Consider the following 14,999-nt stretch of genomic DNA (forward strand, 5'->3'; position numbering starts at 1 on the left):
CCAGAGGACACCGCTGGACTGCGATACACCTTCCGAGACCGCCTCTGCCGCCCCCCTCCCCCCCCCCCCCCCCCGCAATCTACCTATCCTTCATTTGTAAGTCACCCACTAAATAAATCTTCCTTTTAACTACGTGGAGTGGCCTAAATAATTTCACCAATATGTGACATTTTAATACAGTTCCTCATGTTGTGGTGACCCCCTCAGCCATAAAATTATTTTCAATGCTACTTCATAACTGTAATTTTGTTACTGTTATGAATCGTAATGTAAATATCTGATGTATAGGATATCAGATGTGTGAGCTCTGTGAAAGGGTTGTTTGACCCACAAAGGGGTCACAACTCACAGATCATGAGTTGTGAATAGTTGAGAATCATCTATAAAGTAACACATCAAAAAAGAATGTAATGGGCTGGAGAGATAGCTTAGTAGTTAAGAGCACTGGTTGCTCTTCCAGAGGACCTGGGTTTGATTCCCAGCACCCATACAGTAGTTTACAACTGTCTGTAGCTCCAGTTCCAGGAATCCAACACCCTCTTCTGGCCTCCACTGGCACCAGGTACACACATAGTTGCACAGACATGTATACAGGCAAAACATCCATAGACATAAAATTAAAATTAAAATACACATATTAAAAATAATCAACGTGAGGTAGGCAGGAACTTGGAACTATGTATGTATTCCTTAATGCCTTGTCTTAAAAAGCAATTGCTGTTATGTAACTTTGATAAAGATGTGGTTGTCAAAACTCTCAGCAATAAACTGATAATTATATGTGCATCATCACTGATGTATTTAAGTGCCTATAGAATTTAAAGTCAGTGTTACAGAAAAATTTAAATGTAAGTCTTCAACATTAGATTTTTTTAAGATTAATTAAAATATATTCACACCAATTACCCCTGTTTCTTCCTTCATATCCCCCCCATGTTTGTCCTCCAACTCATGGCCTCCTGTTTTTAAATCATCACTGTTACATGTACATATAAAAGAATATAGAAATGTGTCCTGTTTAGTCCATTCTGTGTTGCCTGCACATATGTCTTTAGGGGTGAGTATTTGGCATTGGATAAATTATTGGGGCTCATCGCTGGAGAAGACTAATTCTCCTTCTCTTGGCAGATGTTAATTGCTTGTAGCTCTTTATCTAAAGGTGGGGGCCTCATGAACTTTCCCCCATCTCTGTTGGAATTTCAAAAACAAATAAAACCATCAAAATGACTGTGATCTACACACCCACCTTTTAATAACTCTAAATAGGAATGGACTGATTCTACAACCTAATGACACAGGCTGACTGAACAGATCAAGAAACAAAATCAACCTATCTATTGTCTACAAGACACTCAGCTTTAAAGCCATAGATACCATTTAAAAGGATAGAAAGAAGTATTCCAAGCAAAGGAGATCAAGTAGCAGGCAGGCATTGCCATCCTAATACCTACACAATAGACTTCAAACTAAAACTGATCAGAAGAGACACAGAAGGGCAGCTCATTCTAATCAAGGGATCAGTTAATCAGGAAAACACCACAATACTAAACATAGATGCACCACTCTGGGGCACCTAATACAGGTGATTTCAACACCCCAGTCTCTCCAATAGACAGGTCACCTGGACAAAAAATAAAGAGAGGACCTCAGAATTGAATGACATCTTACATCATCAAGTGGACCTAAGAGATATCTATAGGATATTCCACCCAACACACACACACACACACACACACACACACACACACACACACACACACACACACAAATGCACACTCTCCTCAGCAACACATAGACTTTCAAGTAAACCCAATCCAGAGACACAAAGCAGCCTTTAACATACAAAGAACTCAGGATGGCTCAGCACTTGTTACTTTCTGCAGAGGAACTGGGTTTAAGTCTCAGCCTGCACTTGGTGTCTCACAACCATCTGTATCTCCAGTTCCACGGAAGCCAACGCCTTTTTGTTACCTCCATGGACACCAGACACTCACCTGGTTCATATACATACAGGCAGGCAAAACATTCATACATAGAAAATAAAATATTAGTCAAGAAACACAAGTTTAAAAAATGAGCTATGGATCTGAACAGAGTTCTCAAAAGAAGAAATGAAATTGGCTACGAAATAACCTCAAAGAACGTTCAACACTGTTGGCAGTTAGGGAAATGCAAATTGTACCTACACCGATATTTCATCTTACCCTAAGCAGAATGGCTATGATCAAGAAAACAGCTAACAACAAATTCTAGAGGATTCAGCAAAAGGTAAGCCATCTTTTACTGTTGGTGAGATTGCAAACTGGCACAGCCACCCTGGAAATCAATGTAGAGAATTCTTAAAAAGGTAAAAAGTAGATCTACCATATGGCCCAGCTATACCACTCTTTGGCATAAGGTCTCTACATCCCACTCCATAATCACTTATTCACAATAGCTAGGAAGTGGAAACAGCCCAGATTTCCTTCAACTGATGAACTGATAATAAAAATGTGGTACACACACACTACAGATTTCTATTCAGTTGTAAAGGAGAATAAAATCATGACATTTGCAAGAAAATGGATGGAACTAGAAAATATTATGCTGGGTGAGGTAACCCAGACTCAGAAAGTCAAATGCCTCATGTTCTCTGTTGTTTGTGGATCCTAGTTTGAAATCTTTAGATGTGAGCATATAACCGGGAGTAATTAGCAGACACCAGGGAAGTAAAAAGGAAGCACGGTGTGTCGGAAGAGGCTCCTAAGAAGGGGATGGTGTGACACAGGCTCTATGAAGGGGAAAATGGGAGGATGGAATTCATCTGGGGAGGGGAGAGTAGAGCAAGAGAGAGAGCAAGGGAGAGGCAGGACGGAAAAGAACACTAAAGATGATTGAAAAAGCCATAGGGAAGCATTATTTTATGTTCACTTAAAACAACACATACAATGTATATGTGTATACACGTGTAAATAATTTCAATGAAATTGTGCTATTTGGGGTGTGAATGCTCCCCTCAGATGCCATAGACTACCTAACAAAGCCGCAGTGCCAGGCATGGGAAACCTCTGAAGCCGAGATTTCCAGAACAATATAGGCTGTTGCTATTGCTTGATTGCCCTCCAGAGCTTGAAAGTGAGACCTCATTGCTGAAGACATCATACACTTCTAACATAGGAATTTGGAGAAATCATCATGGAACCTGATGTGGAAGCCTCCTCCCTGAGGACTAGTTCTCATAGTATCTGGAGGTGCAGGGCAAGCTGCCAAGGGAGAAAAGCAATCAGTAGTCGGACGCAACTGTAATACCTGTGCGCCACAATGACGAGCAAGGCAAGGTCTACCCAAGGGTGTGCAACAGTGGCACTTATATCTTAGGGGAAACCAATAGCCATCTGATTGCACGTAAGGCCTGCTCAACAGGAAGAAATTCATGCCTGGTACAATTAAATAGAGCTAGCTGGCCATGGCTCGTAAGGTCATGGACCCTAGAGGGGAACCCTACTACTAAGACTTTCCTAAAACAGTATTACAATTCCCAACTGTGCTCTAAACACCCATCAGCCTTTACAATCAAATGGCTTTCTGTAGTTAAAAATCCCAAAGACAATGTAATAATAGGCAGCATCCAGATTCTTTGTGTAATTTTCATCTTTACATGGCTTAACTTTTATTTTACTTTTATTGTCTCTTTAAAGACTTTATTTTTAAAAACTATTTCCTTCTTTATATAATTGTATATATTCCTTTATCTATTTCTTTATGTAACTATGTATACTCCTTTCCTCTCTCTTCCAAGCCTACATACATTTTTACACACACTGTAAACCATTTAGAGTTTTATTCCATCTGAATCAGTCTTATTATGAATCTGTAATCCCTCTCTGGCCAGGATAAGTTTTAAACTGTTAAGCTGCACGGTGACTTTGGTGTTGACTCCGCCCCCTCAGCTTCCCAACATGGCAGAGGTACGTTTATCGCCAGCTCTGGGATCCATGCTCACCAACGGAGTCTGGGAAGCAGCGGGTCTATGCTTCCATCCAGCAGCGCGTAGCCCAGAAACTTTTTCTCCCTATACTATCAAAAGCTAAATCCACTATGCAGCACGCTGCACAGCTTGGAGATACCTCTGTGTACCATGGCAGGAATCCACCATGCTGTAAGTCAAGCCCACATGCCACGAACTGGCCTACTGTAGCTCAATTCTGCACATTGCAGTGTTGCTGTATCATAGCTTGCCTGAGAGACACAACTAGGAAGCTGCTCTTGGCTCCATTTTAGAACCCCTTTTTAAAAGCTATCTCAGGTTTTGAGTGGAAATTCTTGCTACCACATTGGGCGCCAAATGTAGCCATGAGTTTCTCTGGTCCCACCCAGCCTCGCGGTCCCACAGCCACTTATAAAATAATTACCCAGGGGTTTATATTAATTACCTTTTTTTTTTGGTTTTTTCGAGACAGGGTTTCTCTGCATAGCTTTGCACCTTTCCTGGAGCTCACTTGGTAGCCCAGGCTGGCCTCGAACTCACAGAGATTCTCCTGGCTCTGCCTCCCGAGTGCTGGGATTAAAGGCGTGGGCCACCAACGCCCGGCTTATTAATTACCAATGTTATAGCCTATTGGCTCAGGCTTCTCACTAGCTAGCTCTTACAACTTAACTCAGTCCATTTCTAATAATCTATGCATTGCCACGTGGTTTCATGGCTTACCAGTACTTTCACATCTTGCTTCTCCTGGCAGCAGCTCATTGTCTCTCCCCCACTCTCCTTTTTTCCTCTCTCTAGTTTGAATGTACCACCTAACCTTATTCTGCCTCACCATTGGCCAAACAGTTTTATTTATCAACCAATCAGAGCAACACCTATTCACAGCATACAGAAACACATCCCACAGTCCTATGGTTCTTTTGATCTCTCTGGTGTCGGTATCCCTTACTGGCCATGCTTCTGGTGGATCAGTGAGCTTGTGTCCTGAGCAGTCCTTTTATTTTTGGCCAGCATCTGTAAAGGCTTCATAAACTCCTTTATTCCAGAGAGATATTGGTCTCAAAGTTTTTTATTAAACAGTATCTTTGTTACTTTTCAGTTCCCTTGTCAGAGAAGCTACAGTCAGCAATGGAGCTCATGGAATACAACCTACCAGATAGCAAAGCTCTGATGGGTGCACTCTGTAGAGGCAAAGCCCCGGGGAATGGTCTCCAGAAAGCCTCTTGCTTCTGCTGTGCCTTCTCCTGATTGCTGCTATTGTGTTCTTTCTGTATCTGGCATGGTGTGATTACTATGTGAAGGAATCCCATTGTATCTAGTACATGTTTCATGGGAAATTCCCACTCCTCACTGGGCAATTTCCTTGCATATCATAGTGAAGATGATTTCTATATAAGATCAATGATGCTTAATTAGATAAATGATTTAATTGAACTTTCTGAGTCAACATAAAAGATACAGGTGGTTGAGACAGTTAGTGAAGATGATTAGGGAAATTGTTTAGGCTGCTGTGCCAATTGCTCGAGAGATTAAAAAAAAAAAGACAGAAATAAGATTAGAAGTTACCTTGCTCTTTGCTAAATGTGAGATTTGCTGAGGATGAAAAATAAGAACAAGGAAGTTTCATGCATTGTAGACCCATGAATTCTGCCTATGGGGGGAAAAATAGGAAGATGATCAAGGAAAGCAATTACGCCCCTACACCCAAGGTGAGGGCTGAGTTCCTTGGTCATGTAGCTTACAGAATTAATCACCGGCTTTGGTATGCACTTTGAAAAGACAAAGTTGTGTAAGGAGATTAAATAACCCTATTGTGTATAGAGAAAAGTAGGTGGTTGTTACCTAGAAGACCACATGTTTAAGTGTTTATAGAGTAGCCATAGGACACGAATCTGCTACACCAAAACCACAGACAGCTGCCTGCCAGGACAACAGAAGTGGCAGAAGTAGACTTGGCTTGCTTAAAACTTAATCAACAATAAAAAAAAAATCATTGCTTTGGGATGAAAACGTTATGGTGGAGAAATACTACAAAGGAAATCTTTACATGTGGGCTTCTAAGAAAAGCACATAACGTGATCATAGTGTGATTTCTTCCTGTGTAAGGATTTAATTTGTTTTTGGAAAGTATGTAACTTGTGGTTGTAAGGTAATCTTTTATGGCATAGAAATTTTTGTCTTAGGTGGTATAAAAGGGATAAGAGAAAAATGAAGAGTCAGAAGAGAAAAAGAAGAGAATTAAGCTTTGTCCCCTCAGGTAAGTCTCCTGTGTGTTTAGTAGCGCCAATGCCACATTTCCTCTCCAGTTTCTCTGACCTGTTGTGGCTGCAACTTAAAAAAAAAAAAGAAAAGAAAAAAGAAAGCTTATAATATGGAGCTGATGGTTCCAGAGAGTTTGAGTCCAGGATGACAAAGCAAAGGTATGGCAGGAGGATCAGCTGAGAGCTTGTATCTTCATCAACAGTCACAAGGCAGAGAGAGAACAGTGGAATTGACTCAAGTCTTTTGAAGTCTCAAAGCCCACTTCCAGCGACCCATCTCCTCCAACAAGGCCACACCTCTTAATCCTTACCAAACCGTTCCACCAATCGGGACCAAGTATTTAAACATATGAGTCAATGGAGACCATTCTCATTCAAACCACCACAAGAAGAAACATCAACTCCATTAGATTCAAAAGAAAAAAAAAAATAGAAGCCAGATGATTGCTGCTCTGAGGTACCGTCCTGTGATCTTTGATCTCCATAAGTTCTTAACCCCTTTGCCTGTGCTCTTTGAAGGGAAGAGCATCTGTTTCTAATTTCCTGCCCTATGGAATCAAGCTCATTTTCTTTCCCAGTTCACAGCAATCTCAAGACTGCCAGAATCTTTGTCTTAGGGTTGCCATGGCATGGAATTCTATTTACATATTGACCTGCTTCTTAGCAACAGATAAAGACCTTGGGGTGAGGGTCTGAGCAAGGATATTCCATTCCACTCTCAGGATCTGTGTTGGCTTGTATTGTTATCTCATTCTCACTAAGAGAATTTGAAAAGCGAAAGTTTTAGGGGAGGGTCTGGTGGGTGGGGCTGGGGAGCAGAAAACTGGAGTTGTTGGGAGCACTTAAACAAGAAGGATTGCCTTAGCTCAGCTGAGGAGAGAACCAACATGCTTCTTCCTTCCCTGTGGAATACCCAGAACCTCGACCCTGGACACAAGAACCATTAGGTTGGCAGATGTAGTACTAACCTTGTTCCTGGCCATGAACTGACTGATTTCATTGACTTAACAAGCTTAGTTTGGGGAAAATTAAGAAGAAAAAAGAATGAAAAAAAAAGAAAAGCTGTTATCTTGAGGGGCAGCAAGAGAGAAGACTGGTGTCGGGAACTGGAGTGAAGTCTGTTCCCCCATAGGTTGAGGGGTAGCTAAGCTGTAGGACGCTAGGCCTTCTGGGTCCCTCTGCCCAGCCCTGCCTCCCAGTCCCACTGCTGCTCTAGCTCTCTCTCCAAGCCCCAGCAGAAGCAGGGCCTGCAGGTAATGGGGTCCAGAAATTCCAGGAGTGGAGTGGGGACCCCCTAGAGACCTGACTCTGCCTTGGCTTGTCCTGGTTCACACCGGTGCAGCTCCAGGCACTCCCTGAAAGGCATTAGATCCCAACTTCCACTGTGCACAGGCTGTTAGTGCTGGAAGATGGAGGAGATTTTACAGATGGATGTGTTGTAGTCCCCAAATCAAAACCAGCATCCTTGTCTAAAATTGGTCTATTTTTTTATGTTATTTTTAATTTTTTATGGTCATTGGTGTTTTGCTTGCATGTATGTCTGTGTGAGGGCACCAGAATCACTGGGACTGGAGTGACAGACAGGTGTGAGCTGTCCTGTGGATGCTGGGAATTGAACCTGGGTCCTCTGAAAGAGCAGACAGTGCTCTTAACCGATGAGCCATCTCTGAGACCAGCCCCAAGGTCTATTTATTTTTATGTTTTAAAATTTCTGGCTGCCTCTGCAGACACCATGATGTTATTAACTTGGCCATGATGTTATTAACTTTGACAATCTCTGTTTCCTGATGACTTGCCGTTTTCTTGCACAAGATAAATCCCCATATTATAACCTCTTGAAAATGTCTCTCTTCTCTTCTTTCTTTGACCTTGAATATTCTTTGACTAGACTGTTTCAAGATGGAAATATTGTAAATTACCATGTTTATTTTAAAGAGGTTTGAAGCTAGACATGGTAGCACACACCTTACACTCAGGAGGGTGATGTAGGAAGGTCTGGAGTTCTAGGCCAGCTTTGGCTACAACACAACACCTTGTCAAAACAACAACAAAAATAGCAAAGTCGAAAAAGGTTTTATTGCACTTTCTTGTCCCATGTAGTAAATGGTCAATCTCTAAAGTATCTAGTGTTTAAACTGATCTTAATTTTTGTTGAACACTCAACAAGTCTGTTCCTGTTTGTCTGGAATTGAAATATCAAAAGCAAACAGAATGTATATTTCACAGACATAACAAATTTGTACATATTACAGATTTAAGAATATTAAAGATTCAAGACTTTCTCTCTATATATACGTATATATTTACATAGAATGTCTATGTATGTATGAATGACTTTCATCCTAATTTCGATAGCATAAAATGTACTTTTAATACATTGAATATAAAATTCACATATGCTGTTTCTTTGTTCAGGTTAATTGTGGATTAAGTTTCATCACCGGACAGTACCATGCAGGGCTTCAAGAAGAGTCCTTTGACCCTCTGGTTGGAATACTATGGATATAATAGGTAAGCGTCAGGACTCAAATGTGCTGTTCTTCAAGCTGGCCTGTCATGTCAAACTGCTCAGTCTAAGGAGTCATTTAAGTATCTGCCAGTTTCTTCCTCAACTGAAGCCATCTGGGAAACCCAGTGATCACTTAGGAAGGTTTCCTATGAAAGAAAATACTTGTAGACCCTTTTGGAGGTCAGAACATTGTTCTCTGATCTGATTTGTCCATGTGCTCTGCACAGGCCTTTAATTTAAGTGTAAGAGCTAGTCAGTAATAAGCCTGAGCTAATGGCCAACTAGTTATAAATAATATTAAGCCTCTGAATGATTATTTTATAAGCGGCTGTGGGTCCCCAGTGGGGGTGGACAGGACCGAAAAACCTTTCTGCTACACAGGCCAACCTTGTTGGGCTTCCTATTGAAAATTGGCAGAAGCTTACAAATGACTTTGTTTTTTGTAAAGGAATCTTATGTCTTAAAACTTGAAGGGAGTTGAGCCATGCTTTAAGGTCAATGCCTCCCCAGAACACAAAAAATGACTTACATGGATCGTAAATCATCAAATTCTAGACTTTCTTTACAATCAGGCTGAAAAAATAACAACATTAAAGAATATCTTAGCTTAGACTTTTGAGCTGTTGGTCAGTCCAGAACTGGTTTGTAAAGGGCTTTTACTAAACGAAATTAAGAAATGTCATTAATACAATGTTTGCAAAATGTGTTTCTTTCACTTTTCCTTTGTTCTAAGACTCCTGTAGTTAAGTTTAGGGGCCCCTTCAAACTCTTATTCGAGAGTCATGGTGCTTATTAGCAACAAAGAAACACATACTATAAATTTCTCAGACCCACTCAAACCACTGAAAAGTTTGGAAAATCTTATGGCTGATAGGATGGACTCTTCATTCAGATGATTTGAGTTGCAAGTCTGTCATCCAGACTTGTGACAAGAGGCACATTGCTCATCTTTTCTGTGACTCTTGGCTCACATTTAAAATAGTAATTAATATTGTAGACCTCACATGATTATCGTGATACTAAATGAACTGGATGAAAAGCACTTAGCACAGTATGTAAGAGCTATCCTTTTTATTATTTCCTGTAAATATTTCCCCAAATAATTGCTTCCTTATAAAAAAAACTTCAGTATATCCCTTCAGTATGAACCAAATATACCTAATGAGCACGCTAGGATGTTCATTTGAGATATGTCTGGGGGATAATGTTTCTTGTGAAGTTGAACTACTTATCAGTTGGAAACTTGAAGTTCACTGCCATATGTGATCTCTAGAAGTTGATGTAAAGAAAAAAAATTAATGAAAAAAATTGTTGGAAGGACAGATACGTGAAAATAATAGACAACAGAACCTCTGAAAATTTCAGTTACCACAGGAAACCAAATAGAATGTCTACTTTTAAGATACCTTTGAAATGTGGGGTGATGAAGAACTAAGTTAAGGTAGTAAGATGTCTACTTGCTTCAAAATCTGAGCACTAATTTTCTTAGTTATTGGCATGACCCTTGGAAACCCACCAAACACAAACTTGAAAGGACTAGGTCCACTTTCAGAGCAGTGCCGATACAGTTGGTGAAGACGCACACAGTAGTTTTACAACCTAAAAATCTGAACTGTGTTGTAGAGTATTATTTCAAGGTGTGTTACTTTTGTTTTTGCTCTGGAACATTTGTTTAAAATGATGCAAAGATGTGTTTGATTAACTAAAATTCACCTGCGGTCAGGAGGCTGCGTCAGCTGACGGGAAGTGGTAGGGAGGAGCCAGGTGAGAAAGGGTTTATATAAGGAGGGGCGAGGAGAAGCCCCAGGGCTTTTTGGAGGACTCAAGCAAGGAGAGGAGGTGAGCTACTTGCTATTCAGTCCCTGAAGAGCAGAATTCCACCTTAACCTCTGAATCTTGAGTTCTTTAGAGGGAGAGAGGTTTAGTTAATTAAGTTCCCTTCGTAGCTTTGCGAGAGTTGGAGCCTGAGGGAACATTTCATTCCACTATGGCCCTTGCGGCCTAACTGCTGCTGGTAGTGGCGGAGCTGCAGTTGCTGATTCGGACAGCTGTGGCTTAAAAGGCAGCACCCATTTAAATAAGGACAGCAGAACTTCCACCAGTCATGACTTTCAGTGTCGACTACACGAAAGCTTCCCTGATGAGAACTGAGTGCTGCACTAATCTGTGGGTATAGAGACACATATTTAGAAGGCAGTTTGATGCTATGTCCATTTAGCAAAATTAGGGTAGTAAATTTACTCCAGGATCTATGAGCTCCCAAGACAAGGGTTCTTGTTCAGACTTACAATTCCTCCTGTGGATCACCCCTGAATCCAATTAGAAATAAGTTGGTTACTTCCATAGCATTCATAGCGGTATTGTACTCATGGACGTATCTTGCCAGACTGGTTGTTATAATAGCTCTCAGGGGTCACCGCTCCATAAGACTTATTCCAACATCTTTAAAAGATAATTAGTTGTGTGTGCATTGTGCGTGCATGTGCACACACACACACACAGTAGTGTATGTGCATATGTCACACATATATGAAGGTCAGAAGACAGCTTGGTAGAGCCAACTCTTATTTTCCACCTTACGTGAGTTCTGAGGATTGAGCTTGTAGGTTGCCATGCTTATGCGGCATGTGCCATCTTGCTGTCCCTTACCACCTTCTATTTTCTAATCCTTAAGTATTTTCCTAATTTATTTAAACTGTTTGGTTTGTTCTTTTATATGTTGTTCCAAGTGCTGTATTTTTTTTCTCAGCAGTTATACTTTTCAAGTATCTAGCTATGTTGACTCGTAAGTCCCTATTCCTTTGAACTGTTGGCTGATGGGGGAAGAGCTGAAGGCCTGCTTGGGGTGATCTCAGTCTGAAGGCCATTGTCTCAGCAGAGTATGAGATTCATGGGTTTAGGTGAGGAATTACAAAGTCGCATTTACTGAAAGCCAGGACTGAAACTGTGCCTTTCTTTGGTTTAGTTTAGCATGAGGAGAGGTAAAGGGGTCTGGGGCAGAGTTTCAGAACCTGGGAACACTGGATTAGGCAACTGCTTGGGTCAGGCTACATCCCCTTCAAGCTCCTGGGAAAAGCATCATTGGAAGGGACGCTCTTCAGGGGTTGTCACTTGGCCTTTGGAGATGGAGGAGCTGAGCGTGTGAAGACCCGGTGATTGGCTTTGGCCCTTCCCTGACATATAGGCTGGTGTAGTTTACCTTAATTCTACCTGAGTGGTCACTGCTGGTTTCTGAGAAGAGGCTTTAATGGTCTACAACCAGGGTAATACCTTGAAAACATTCATCTCCTGTGTGTGGCACCTTGTGGGGTCCCTCAAGATTGCCTTTGACAGCCCATCTATCCTGTATGTCACAGGTCATGGCACAGCTCTCTTTGGTGTCTTATTTAGCTTATTTCTATTGTTATTTGTTTCTTTTCTTTCTTTCTTTTTATGAGACAGGATATTCTGTATCTTGGGCTCACCTCCATATTGATAAATAGCCAAAGATGAATTTGAACTCTGGGTCTTCCTGCCCCTACCCACAGAAGTTCTGGGATCACAGGTGTGCACTATTACAGCCATCTTGATAGTTATTTCTTAAAATGTTATTTCCAGTTTGTTACTGGAGTAGGGGATGGAGGATGCCACAAGGATTTTTTCCCAGATAAAGAAACACGTTTCTCAGGTTATCTTAAGGGAAAATTATTTTGATGAGAATATGTTTTGAATTTCAAAAGTATGTATCAGTTTCTGTTGTTGCAATATAGTGCTTTGTGTGTGTGTGTGTGTGTGTGTGTGTGTGTGTGTGTGTGTGTGTGTGTGTGTGTGTGTGTGTTGGAGACAGAGCTTCCACAATTGGCCCAGACTGACTTTTAACTCAAGGTCCTCCTGACTCAGTCTCCCCAAAGCTAGGATTACAACAAGTATGTACTATCACACTTTTGTTGTGGCGTAACATATACTAGAAGGCAAGAAGTCTAAGACTCAATTATACTTGCAAATGATAAACAGCATGGTTTTATTCATTTGACCACCAAAAGATGTGTTTTATATGTGGCACAATCTACAGAGGGGAGTTTAGTTTTCTAAAATGATGAAACCATCCCAAACCAGCATTTGGGTAATGGGAAGTCTCGGTTGTCTGTTCTACCACTGGTTGTGTGTTCTACCCCATTCTGCCCTTACAAAAGCTTTTAAATGGGATTCAGAACATCTCTAACCTCTGGATAAAGGTGACCAGGAACTGTCCCTTACTATTGTGGTGTTTCTTTTTCTATTTCCCCTCAAGGGTACCTCATGGGTACCCTTTCTCCTGTACTTACAGATCTAGCTTGCTGTTACTAAGCTTATCCAGAGTTACTTGAATGACACGCCAAACAGGGAATAAAAACGAAAACTATGATAGTTGTCTTCAGAGGCCCTGTCCTCATTTCCGAGATGTGCACATGCACAGGACACACAGAGGTGGCTGCAGGGTCCCCACTTCTGAACTCTGAGTCTCTTTCTTCAGTTCTCTCATAATTCCTTGTGATTTTTACTTTTCGTTCCCTGGAACCTGATAGGAGAAAAATGGGATTGCCTTGTGGAGTGTTTGACTTGTGCCGTTTCCTTTATGGCAGAGTTGCTGATAACGTCACCATGCAGTCTGTGTCCTCGCAGATCAGTGACAATGGGTGAGTTGACTTGACTGATCTAAGTTATAGCACATATTGGGAACATATAGCACTAATTGGTTTATTGATTTTCTTAGAGATGAAAACACGTATATGTAACTTTCTTTCTTTTAGGGGTAAAGTAGAGAAAAAAATTAAGTTGATCACTAGGCGGGAGGAGATTTGTCATAACTTGTTTATAACTCTTAATATCTAGCAGTCAGAATTCTTAGGATGCCATCAGGAACCCTGCGTATGACTTTTTCTCAGGTTAGTCTAGAAAGAGGAGGGAGTTCTGCTTGGGACATGGAGGAGACAGGAATGGAAGGTAGCAGAGCCCCCAGCAGAAAATGGAAGGGGCATAATGGGGCTTGAAAGGGAGCCTCACTCACCTTCCAGAGCTCTGCCACTAGGGTGAGTGAGTAGTAGGTGCTCCAAACCCAAAACACCCAGTGGGATTGAACAGGCGCAGGCCTGTAGCTACTGTACCTTCCATGGGGGGCAGGGAAGGCAGACATGATGAGTGAAAGTAAGGAGGGATGGAAGGACTGAAGAACAAGACATTAGATGGGTCTGGAGGGGTGCTAACAAGGTGAAGGGCTGTTTCCTATTGTGTCTGGTTCAGGAGGAAATAATTGTTCTTAATCTTGAGTCACTATATTCTAACAGGACTCTAATAGTGTTACTGTCATATAAAGTGTCATTTTTATAGGAAATAGGACATTAAATTCCAAGTAACTGATTTGTATGTGAGGATATTAGGAATCAATCCATTTATAAGCAAGAGATCAATGATAACTGATTTGAACTTTTATGAAAACACGAATCTAGGAAGTAATTCTGTGTCTTACTGTATGTCTTTTAATCACTTAGCACTGTCTCAACCAGATGCAAGCAGTGCTCTCAGGTGGAATGACTAATGAAATGTAAGATGTAAATGATAACTATGTACATGTGTTGTATATATACATCTATACGCACATACACTCATGCATGCCCACACAAATTGAGATATGGGCTGTTCACTGCAGGGACATCTAGGTGAGCATAGAATCTTCTCAATGCTGTGTCTAACATCCTCTCATGAGAAGCTTCTGCACGGAATACTTTTGGTCTTGGGTAAGAAGCCATAGACGGAGTTGTCTTTCTTCTAACATCTTACTGTGTTTGAGACTCTAATAAAGTTGGCCAGTGGAGGAGGGAATTCCATGTGGAGCCAGAAGGAACTCGCGGTAGGTCTGGGATAGAAGAGAACATGAACACTGGTCCTGCAAGTGGTCCTCGCCTGCCAGGTTGCTGCCATCTGGCAAGGCTGGTGCTCTAGAGCCAGGGCCATCGTCAGACTGAACGGAGTCCCTGTGTGAGGGCTGGACATCCATGCTTTTTAAGATGCAGAGTGGGATGGGAAAAGAGACTTGAAACTAAAGACCAGGAGTCATGGAGACTGAAACCAAAGTTACTGCAAACTTACGCTCAAATATTACATATGATACTAGGTTCAGGAAGAGAGAAGTGGCTTTATTGACTTATTTGTTCATGTATTTACTTACTTATTTTTTCTTTTTTCATAAATTAACAAAATGACAAGTGTTTATTGGAAAAATCCAGGACTCACAGGCAGGATGATAGGA

The sequence above is a fragment of the Peromyscus leucopus genome, chromosome 17, assembly GCF_004664715.2.
Source record: "Peromyscus leucopus breed LL Stock chromosome 17, UCI_PerLeu_2.1, whole genome shotgun sequence".
In the NCBI taxonomy this organism is placed as follows: domain Eukaryota; kingdom Metazoa; phylum Chordata; class Mammalia; order Rodentia; family Cricetidae; genus Peromyscus; species Peromyscus leucopus.